Source organism: Arachis ipaensis, chromosome B2, assembly GCF_059453495.1.
Source record: "Arachis ipaensis isolate K30076 ecotype BB chromosome B2, ASM5945349v1, whole genome shotgun sequence".
Classification (NCBI taxonomy): domain Eukaryota; kingdom Viridiplantae; phylum Streptophyta; class Magnoliopsida; order Fabales; family Fabaceae; genus Arachis; species Arachis ipaensis.
In genome coordinates, this window is record NC_142437.1 from 4,949,831 (window position 1) to 4,960,022 (window position 10,192).

The 10,192-nt window shown below is 26.3% G+C and overlaps 1 pseudogene across 1 annotated transcript; it reads left to right on the forward strand.

Annotated features, from left to right (window-relative positions):
• The first annotated feature begins 1,565 nt into the window (after positions 1-1,565).
• On the forward strand, positions 1,566-2,384 carry LOC107626668 (ethylene-responsive transcription factor ERF023 pseudogene; annotated as a pseudogene). The gene has a single exon (XR_015904779.1). The product of XR_015904779.1 is annotated as an ethylene-responsive transcription factor ERF023 pseudogene (transcript).
• Positions 2,385-10,192: the final 7,808 nt, after the last annotated feature.

A 10,192-nucleotide genomic window follows, 5' to 3' on the forward strand; every position in this document is an offset into this window, starting at 1 on the left:
AATGTAATTTTTTATTAAAAGAGAATTTAAATTATGTTTTTATTGATGTATATTTTTAAAAATCAACCACTTCATTGGTGATTACGGTGACTTTGCTTTACTTTCGTAACTTCACGTAACAGATACAGTTTTTTAAATTTCTTATTCTACGGGATATTCACACGCATTAGTGAATCGGGATATTCACACGCATTAGTGAATCCCAAACCAAAAAGGACGCTGCCAGGTGAATTCTCCATCTCGTCTTCATTGGTGAAGACCATCACCACCTTCGAGCTGAAGCACTCTCTCATTTTGCATTGGTGAAAGGTATCATTATTTTCCACACATGTGTTTATGTAATTTGTTAAGAAATATCATGTTCAACATTTTTAATTATATTTTAATTTAAACATAAAAACACTCTGCTGATTTAATTGGAATAAGGTTGATCTTATTTAATTTTATTAATAAAGTTGTTGCAAATAAAGTATATAATCAACAATTAATTTAAAATTGTGTTGTTATTTTTCGATTATAATACATCTGATAGTATGATATTTTATACAAAATATTTTTAAAACACATCTAAAATCAGTCAACTTTAATAATACAATATAAATGTTAATAATACAATTATGAATGGACGAATATAATTATATACATAAACTAAAATATTTTCAATTGTAGTTTCTTTTTCAATTGTAACACATCTAAAATATTAAGTTATACAAAAAATATTTTTAAAACACATCCAAAATCATAAATCTAAAATTTAAATTTAAACATTAAAAAATAATTGTAACACATCTAAAATTATGAAGTTATACAGAAAATATTTTTGAAACACATCCAAAATCATAAATCTAAAATCTAAACTTAAACATTAAAAAATAATTGTAACACATCTAAAATTATGATGTTATACAGAAAATATTTTTAAAACACATCCAAAATCATAAATCTAAAATTTAAATTTAAACATTAAAAAGACAGCGTTGTAAATGAGCGCCGAAAAGGAGGAAGGCAGCGTTGAGGATGAGCGCGGAAGAGGATGAACGACAGCGGAGGATGACTTCTCGATGTGCACCTCTGAGTTTTCCACGTGCGCCTCTGAATTTTCGACATGGCGCAAACGTGACTTCTCTGCTTCTTTGAGTGTTTTGTACGAGTTTAATTAATAATTTGATAGTTTAAGGTTTATTTTATATTTTTAAAATCAAAATTTTGAATTTTGAATAATTTGATTTTTAGATATGTATTTAAATTATAATATATTAATAATTAAATATATTAAATCTGAAACAAAAATTTAAAATTTAAATTTTAAATTTTAGTTTTTTTAGATCGTATTTTGAATGTGTATTTAATTTTAAAAAGACAATAAATCTATTTATAATTTTTAGTTGTGTTTGTTTTAATTTTTTTTAATTATTGTAATAAAAGATTGAATGTTGTACGATTTTTAAAGGATACCTAGTTGAACCGGAAAAAAATCTATGTAAGGGGTACTATCGTAATTTTGTATATGAGCACCACAAAGTTCATTATAAAGGAGAAGATAATGTTCGTAAACCGTTATTACAAACATTACAAAATAAAAAATTAAAATAAATAAAAAAAATTCCCTTCATGGAGCTACAAACAACGGCCACCACCACCGCCACCACTTCAACCGTAACCGCCGCCACAAAATCCACCATAAACCGCGTAGGAGGAACGCGCCACCCTGTCTACCGCGGCGTCAGGAAGCGTCGATGGGGAAAATGGGTTTCGGAGATTCGAGAACCTCGCAAGAAGTCTCGCATATGGCTCGGTTCCTTCCCGTCGCCGGAGATGGCGGCGAAAGCCTACGACGTCGCCGCTTACTTCCTCAAAGGCCGAAAAGCGCAGCTCAATTTTCCCGACGAGGTTCACCGTCTTCCGCCGCTTCCTCCTCCGTCGTCATGCACCGCACGTGACATCCAAGCCGCAGCTGCAAAAGCAGCACACATGGCCGCCGCCGCCGCCGCCGCAGCAGCCGTGACTGCCGATGACGCCGGCGATTCGCCGGAGAAGTGCGGCATTTCGAATTCTTCCTCCGACGGCGATGATTTCTGGGGAGAAATTGAGCTGCCTGAGCTCATGAACGATGGAGAGTGCAGATGGAGTTATTCTCACGGCGGCGGTGGGTGGAACTCCGGCGGCTCCGCTGGCTCCGGCGACGTAACGGCTTGGCCGGAAGTTGAGTTACCGTATAGTGGTTAGTGTGTGTGTTTTTAGAAAAAATGATAACTTTGTGGTTGGTATATTAATTCCTCTTTAATTTTTTTTAATTATTTTTATGTGTGTATTATAAAATAATTATTGGAAGAAAAACTATAATAATAATTTGTAGCAGTAACTGAAAAATTTTTCTCCACTAATTATTGATATTTAGCATAGTTTTTACTGTTTAAAATTTCTTTAAGTCATGACTTAAAAACAAATTATTTGTTTTTTATTTGTAAAAAACATATAGTTAACAGAAAAATCTAATAACTAATTAGTATATTATTAAGAATTATTTTGATATAATTTTAATTTTAATGCTGTTTAATTAGTTAGCATATAGCATGATTAGTGATTATAATTTTATACATAAAATGGTGGATTTTGAATTGAAGCTTTGGCTTACTTAATTTATAATCAAAATTAAATTGAATACACATTTTTAGAGTTATACAACTCTTTGAAGTTTGGTTCTTCTGTATTAGATTTTCATGAGTTTTTATTTTTATTTTCTTCTCTTTTTTTTTTTAAATTGAACTTCAAAAATTATAATTTATAAAGGTATAATATTAGAATGAATGTATATATTCATATATATAATATATATTTTTTTTCAATTACTGAAGAAATTAAAAGAGGAAAAAGAATAAAGCAAGAGATAAGATTGTTTAAGTGTATTAATCATAATTATAAAACGGTGGTTAGCTTTGCATTGAACTTGTTAATTACTCTTCTCTCAAAAATACTAACATATCTACACACTCACCTTTTTATTCTATCTTTTTTTTTTTTTTTTTTAAATCTTTGAAGTTGATATCTCCACGTTTCTCTCTCTATCTTTCACTACTTTTCATTTATTCCTCTTTAATTTTAACCCCAATAATACCCTAAAAAAAAGTTTGTATTTAATTAACCCTAAAAAAGTTGTATTTAATTAAGTAACTAACACTAAATTTGTCAAATAGTAGATAAATTCATTTATTTTGTAAGAATTTTGATTTTGAGTCCAAATTTTGTTGGATACTTATAGTTTACTACTAAATTAAATTAGACGAATTTAGGAAGGAATATTAGTAGAAAAGATTAAAAAAAGTTAATATTTTCATAGTAAATGAAGATAAGGGTGTGTTTAATTATCCAACTAATAATAATTTTTCCTTAATTAATCACTTAAATGAAAATCTCAATCTAGCTATCTTAGTTGTGGCGTGCAAGTGGAATCAACTATCACCAAAATGCTTAAAATCCATTTATCCTTTTATATACCTTTTACGTACACAACAAGAATTTTCTAAAGTAGTAGAATAATAAAACTTTCTCTACCATTTTTCTTCTTTATGAACATATTCTCTTCACTCTTCACACTTTGCATATTTCATTTTGGGAAGTCAAACTTTTAAATTTCAACTAGATAAACATATAATATAATTAGAAAAAGTTTTATATATATATATATATTATGTAACTTTTGAGAGTTGGAAAGTCCTTTTCTATTTTTGGTTTTTAATTTTTATCATTAATATACAATTAATTAATCAAGCCTTGTTATTATAAGAAATTCGATTACTTATAAATTATTAAAAAAATTATTTATGTCAAGATATTTCAATTGGTCATAGAAATTCTAATATTATCTCAAAATTATTTTTTTTTATAAAACTTAAATCGATAAAAAAAGACATGAATAATTATATCTAATTTTTGCTAATAATTTAATTTAAAAGAAATTTAATTTTTTTTTAAATCTTAATATGATGTAACTAATAATTGTTGAGCTGAAGCCAAATTAAATGAAATTTAAAAAATAAAAGAAAAGAAAAGATAATAATCCTAGAGATATATAGCTAGTAGTGGCTAATGCAAGATTATTGTGCATGATGAGTTCACGTCATTAACTATATTGATGTTATAGCCTTATAAGCACTTCGTACTTTAGTGCATTATATTGATGTTGCGTTTGAACTACTGTATGTTTAGAAGAGTAGTCATGTTACATGTTAAATTATATTAAGGACAATAATCATCGTGATTATTATGACATAAACCTTATTAATAAGGATATTACTATTTCATCATCTGCTACTTTTTTGTGGTATCAAGTTGTTTAAGAATAATTCTTATTGTATCTTTTTCCTTTCAAATCATAAGTGTTATAAATAGGATAAAGTATACTTTTTGTCTCTAAAGTTTGGTAAAAGTTTTAAAAATACCCTTAAATTTTATTTTGTTTCAATTTTATCCTAAAAGTTTTCGATTTGCATCAAATATACCTCGACGGCTAAATTTTTAAAAAAATTTAAGACCAATCTAACAATAATGTATGAAAATTATGTTTGATTTGCTTGTATTGAGGGTTGTTCTTATGAAATTGTTGTTGAATTGATCTTAAATTTTTTGAAAAATTAGCCGTGAGGGGTATATTTGATGTAAATTGAAAACTTTTGGGACAAAATTGAAACAAAATAAAATTTAGGAGTATTTTTAAAATTTTTATCAAACTTCAAGGACAAAAATATACTTTACCCTTATAAATATAATCAGTCATGTATTTTTTCTTATCGAGTTAACTTTTTGAAAAAAGTAATTTTATAATACAATACAAAGTTTCTATAAAGACTTAAAATTTGATTTTTTTTAGACTTAAGAAATTTTTAACATAAAATGAATTAAAAAAAATTCATTGGACTCAAAAAATTATTTTTAAGAGTCGTGTTAATAATATAAAAATTCACGTATTTTTTTCTATTCGTTTAAACTTTTAAGAAAAATATTTTATAACAATAAGACTTGATAATTATTAGGTGATTATATAACAATATATATGAATTTTAACTTCATGTTCATTTTATTTTATTACACACACACACACACACATATATATATATATATATATATATATATATATATTCCGTTTAGGTTTTTTTAAATTAATTCATGATAAAATTCATATATAATTAAGCTAAAAAAATTACATGAGAAAATTTAGTCACGTTGTAGAAAAAAGATTAACAAGGATAGACATAGAGATTTCGTCATCTTTTATTATGTGTACATTTTTAGGGGGAGAAAAGTGTGAAGAAATTGACATTTTACTATTTTTCATATCTTTATTTGTCTTATAATTCAATAAAAGGGAAGTGGATCGAAGTAACACTCAATTCAAAATATTATGTTTCAGATTTTAGAACAATGTCAAGAACGTGGGTGATTGTCACTTTGACAACGAAATCTATCAAATGGGTAACATTATGTGTGTGGCTTAGGTTTAATTAATTTTCGGATAATGAGGTGAACAATGTTTTTAGTAAAAAAAAAAAAAAAAATTGAGAGTTGACTAGTATTTGTTTAAATATAAAATAAATATAATAAAAAAATTACTCATCTAATTTTTTTTTTTCATTTTTCTTGAATCTCAAGTTTTGAGATATTTATTGGAAAAAGATTTTTTTTCATGCTGCTTTGTCACCTAAGAAGAAGAAGGTTAATATATATCATCAATAATAGTTGATAAAATAATTTATTTATTTTTAGTTTTGTTTACAAAGGAGTAAGTTAATTAGAAACGAGCAAAAGATATAGAATTCGATTTTTGTTAAACTAAAAAAAAAATAACACAAGGCAAAATAAAAAGAAAAAAAATTATGTGAAAATTCAAACAAATTCAAAAACAGACTCTTATTTAAAAAAGAAGTCTATTAAAAATATAATTATTTATTTATTTTTTTGTATCAATTTAAATTTTTAGTAGAAGTGATTTTATAACAAAAATAAAAATAAATTTTAAGACACATCAAAACTCAAAATATTTTAATTATTATTGAAAATGCTTCCACTAAATTATCACTCACTCCGCTATATGGAATTATGTGAACAATAATAATTTTAAAAACCAAAAGAATAATATTGATAAAAAATGTTATTTTTCACACATTTTTAATGTGTATATATATTATTCATATAAATAAAATATATGCATATTAAAATATGGATACATATTAAAAATATATAAAATAATACATATATAGTGATTTTTAATATGCACAAAAAATATTGGACTATACATTATCCTAATAAAAGCAGCATTGAAAACATTGCAATGAATGTCATTTTAAAGCTGGTCAAGGTCATTATCATCATAATCAGCAGATACAGCCATTGATAGAAGAAAGTTACTAGTGTCCATTTTCACACTTAAATAAATCCTCTTCCTTTTTTTTTTATAAAGATATTGTATAAATAATAATTTTTAAGTAGTTAATATTAGCTATTTTTTATCTTTATTTTTGAAGAATTTAAGAGTATAAGAATTTAAAGATTTAAAATTTAAAATTATAAAAATTAACTGATATTAAATAAAAAATTAACTCCCTAATTAAACACTATCATAAAATCAACCCTCCCCTAATTATTATTGTTTATTATAAAATAACTATAAAATTATATAAGATTGTTTATTTTATTATCCTATAAATACATTGTTCGGGGTTCCGGACGGGTTGGAGAGGTGCTCCAGGTGAGGACGTAGGAACCAGCCGGGTCTCAGTTTGTGTGCGAGACGCGCGAGCCGACGATCTCTCGAGCTCTTCGTAAAGTATGGAGGGAGTCACCTGCAATGACATTCCGACGCCCAAGTCAGAAAATATGCAGGCAACTATGAGAGTGAGGATGATAGTGACGTACTTTGGAGGAGGGGTAAGACCCTCCCCATATATACCCTGTCAGTAGAGCAGACTCTATATGAGAGGTCTCCTTCCAAAAAGTTTCCTTGTCCAACTGTCATGCAGTTGGCAGCGGGAGTGCAGGTGTCCGGGTCACCGTCCAGACAAGTTATTCCCGTGCGGGTCGGGAATTACTCGTAGACCGGATCGGCTATTAGACCAGCTAAGCTGGACCGTAACATACATTATTTTGTTAATCTACGTATTAATTACTTTATCCAAATGAACAATTATTTCTCAACATAAGTGGTACATGATTAGAAAACCATTATTTCAAGTGCTAATTCCTAATTAATTAGATAACACTCTTGACTTCTCGTCATCAAATTTTTTTTTAGTATTTATTATTTATAATTCTATATTTTGTTCTTTTGTGTGGTCCGGTAATTAGAATAAAGGACATATATACATGTTAATATGATATGGAGGGCCTTCTTCCAAGATTCTCTCAAGAAATCTTTGCAAGTGCATTATTATATATACTAAGAGCATTATTTTGTGTTTTATATCATAAAAAAAATGTATAAAAAATTGTTTCAAATATTATTTCTCATATATAATAAAATGCTAGAATATATATATATATATATATATATATATATATATATATATATATCCCAATAATAGACAAGACATATTTTAGAAAAAAAAAAAAAAAAAGAGATTGGAAGAACCCAATGCATCAACATCAAAGTGAGGGTATACCCATTTAGGACCACAATGTTGCTTGTCCTATAAGATTAAAAATTATTCATATATATAGCATGGTGAAAATTCAGCATATTAATTATTTGTAACGACAAAGACTGTAGTTTTGTGAAAGTTCTATATACAAAGATAAATAAAAAACTAAAATAAATGACATAAAATTCAGCTTGTCCTATATGCAGTGAATTCATTTATTTTAACTTTTAACCATTGCCATTCACCAAAGTTTTTGAGTTGCAATAAATAAGGGTTGTTTACCACACGAGTTGATACAAGTAGTAGTAAATATTCGAAATATATGTATATATATATATATATTCTCTAGTATTTACTAAAATATAATTTTCGTTTAAATTGAATCGATATTTTATCCAGGTTAATAACGTAACCCAATTTAGATTTAGTTTAGTAGTTAGATTCCCGGTCTATTTAATTAAATATGAAATTCGAATTTTGCTTTGTGTAGAATCAGAGCTAGATGAAATATTAGAAGCGGTTAAAAATATTTACACAATAAAATAAGACTAAAATAAAATTTTAAGAAAACTAATATAAAATTTACATATAATTTATATGTAAAAAATTAAAATTATGAGCCATTATCCCTTTTCCCATCACATATCTCCGCCCCTGGCTTTGTGTATGCTAAAAAAAATTCCATTATTAATAATAGGTTTAATTATTCTGTTAGTCCATATAATTTTACTAAAATTTTAATTAGGTCTCTATATTTTTTTAATTAGATTTTTACACTAATTTTAATTTTATAATTTGGTCTTTCCTAGTGTAAAAAAATATTAGAGTTAACTGAATATTTTTTTGCAAATTAAATATATTCATAATTAAAAACCTAATTAGATCTTTGACTGTATGTATTTTGGAAGAAATATTCTATTAATTTTAACGTTTTTGACATGAAAATAATCTAATTATAAAATTAAAAAAAGTGTAGCTAGGGATCCAATTAATATATATATATATATATATATATATATATATATATATATATATATATATATATTATAGGAACCTAATTGAAATTTTGATTAAACTATAAGACTTTATAACTGATGGTTTAGAATTATGAAAAGAGCAATGCTATATGACAAGCAAATATTATTATTTTTTGCCAGCACTTAGCTAGCAATAATTTGCACTCATATTTATAGACGTTTTGCATACAAGAAGTATATAATCTGTACCTATATTTATTAGAGTTTTGCACACATGAATCAATACAATTTACACCAATGAATTAATATAATTTGTACCCACATTTTTCAAAATTTACACACTTAAATTAGTAAAATGATAATTTAGTATTTATATTAGCTAAATAATAACAAAAATTACTCACCCAAAAATTTCTCTTATGAAAAAATGAGACAAGAATTCAACAAACACAACATAGATAGGGCAAAGTAGAAAGGAGTAATTAAAGCTGTAATATACTATGTTATGTGTGACAATTACTTTGCATACCAATTAAAGAAACTAAGTACCTTGGCATCTCAAAATTACAGTTCTGAATTTGTCAAGTTTTCAATTCTGACTGTCCTTTCATTTAATCATTGAATTCAATTCAAGTACGAAACGAACCAAATAAAATGATGCAACTTCATTCATGGTTCAAGTCATCCTAGGGTTTTAGCTTTTAGACACATTGACCATTCTTCACTGCATGTATTATTAATGCATACAGTTAATTAACACTGACCATGCATGATTGTGTTATGCAACAAAAAGGGATCGGAGCTGCAATCTTTATTGGAGTAATTAAATTGTATTTTTCATATAGGATTCTCAATTCAGAAAATTTTCTCTAAGAAAATAGTTAGAGTTGTATTATCTGTTATATATGTATATAATTATTTATGTGTTTTTTTATTTAATAGTTTAAAGTTTTAAAAGAAATAATTTTATGATATTATTTTAGAATTTCTATGACAAAATATATATAATTTGATCATTATTATTTCTAAAAAATTATAATATAAGACAAAAAGATAAAATTTTGTTCATATATTTTTATCTAATATAGTTTAATCTTTTAGAAAAGATGATATATGATAGTATTGAAATGATTTTCCAAAACAATAATAGATGGACGAGAAGGTTTAAGAAGAGTTTAAAATAGTGTTATAAAATCGTTTTTTTTTTTTTGAAGTTTAAATTGATAGGAGGAATAGGTAACATATCTTTAATATTCTTCGCAAGCAAGAGTCGCTTTTGGGTTTGTTTAATTTTTACATAAGTCTTTTTTTTTTCTTTTATTTCTCTTATGTTTTTTTTTTTGAATTCATCAAAGATCGAACTCTAAATTTTTCGGACATAAAACTCTAATGTCATGTCACATATGGTAGCGTTTGGTGGAGAGATAGAGACAGAAAGACTGAGACTGCGAGATAGAGACTAAGCAACAGGGATTAAAATAAATCTCAGTATTCTGTTTGGTGCAAAATGGGAGCCAGGAATTGAAACAAGAATGAAATTCTAATTTAATTTGTACAAAAGGTAAAATTGGAATTAATTAATTG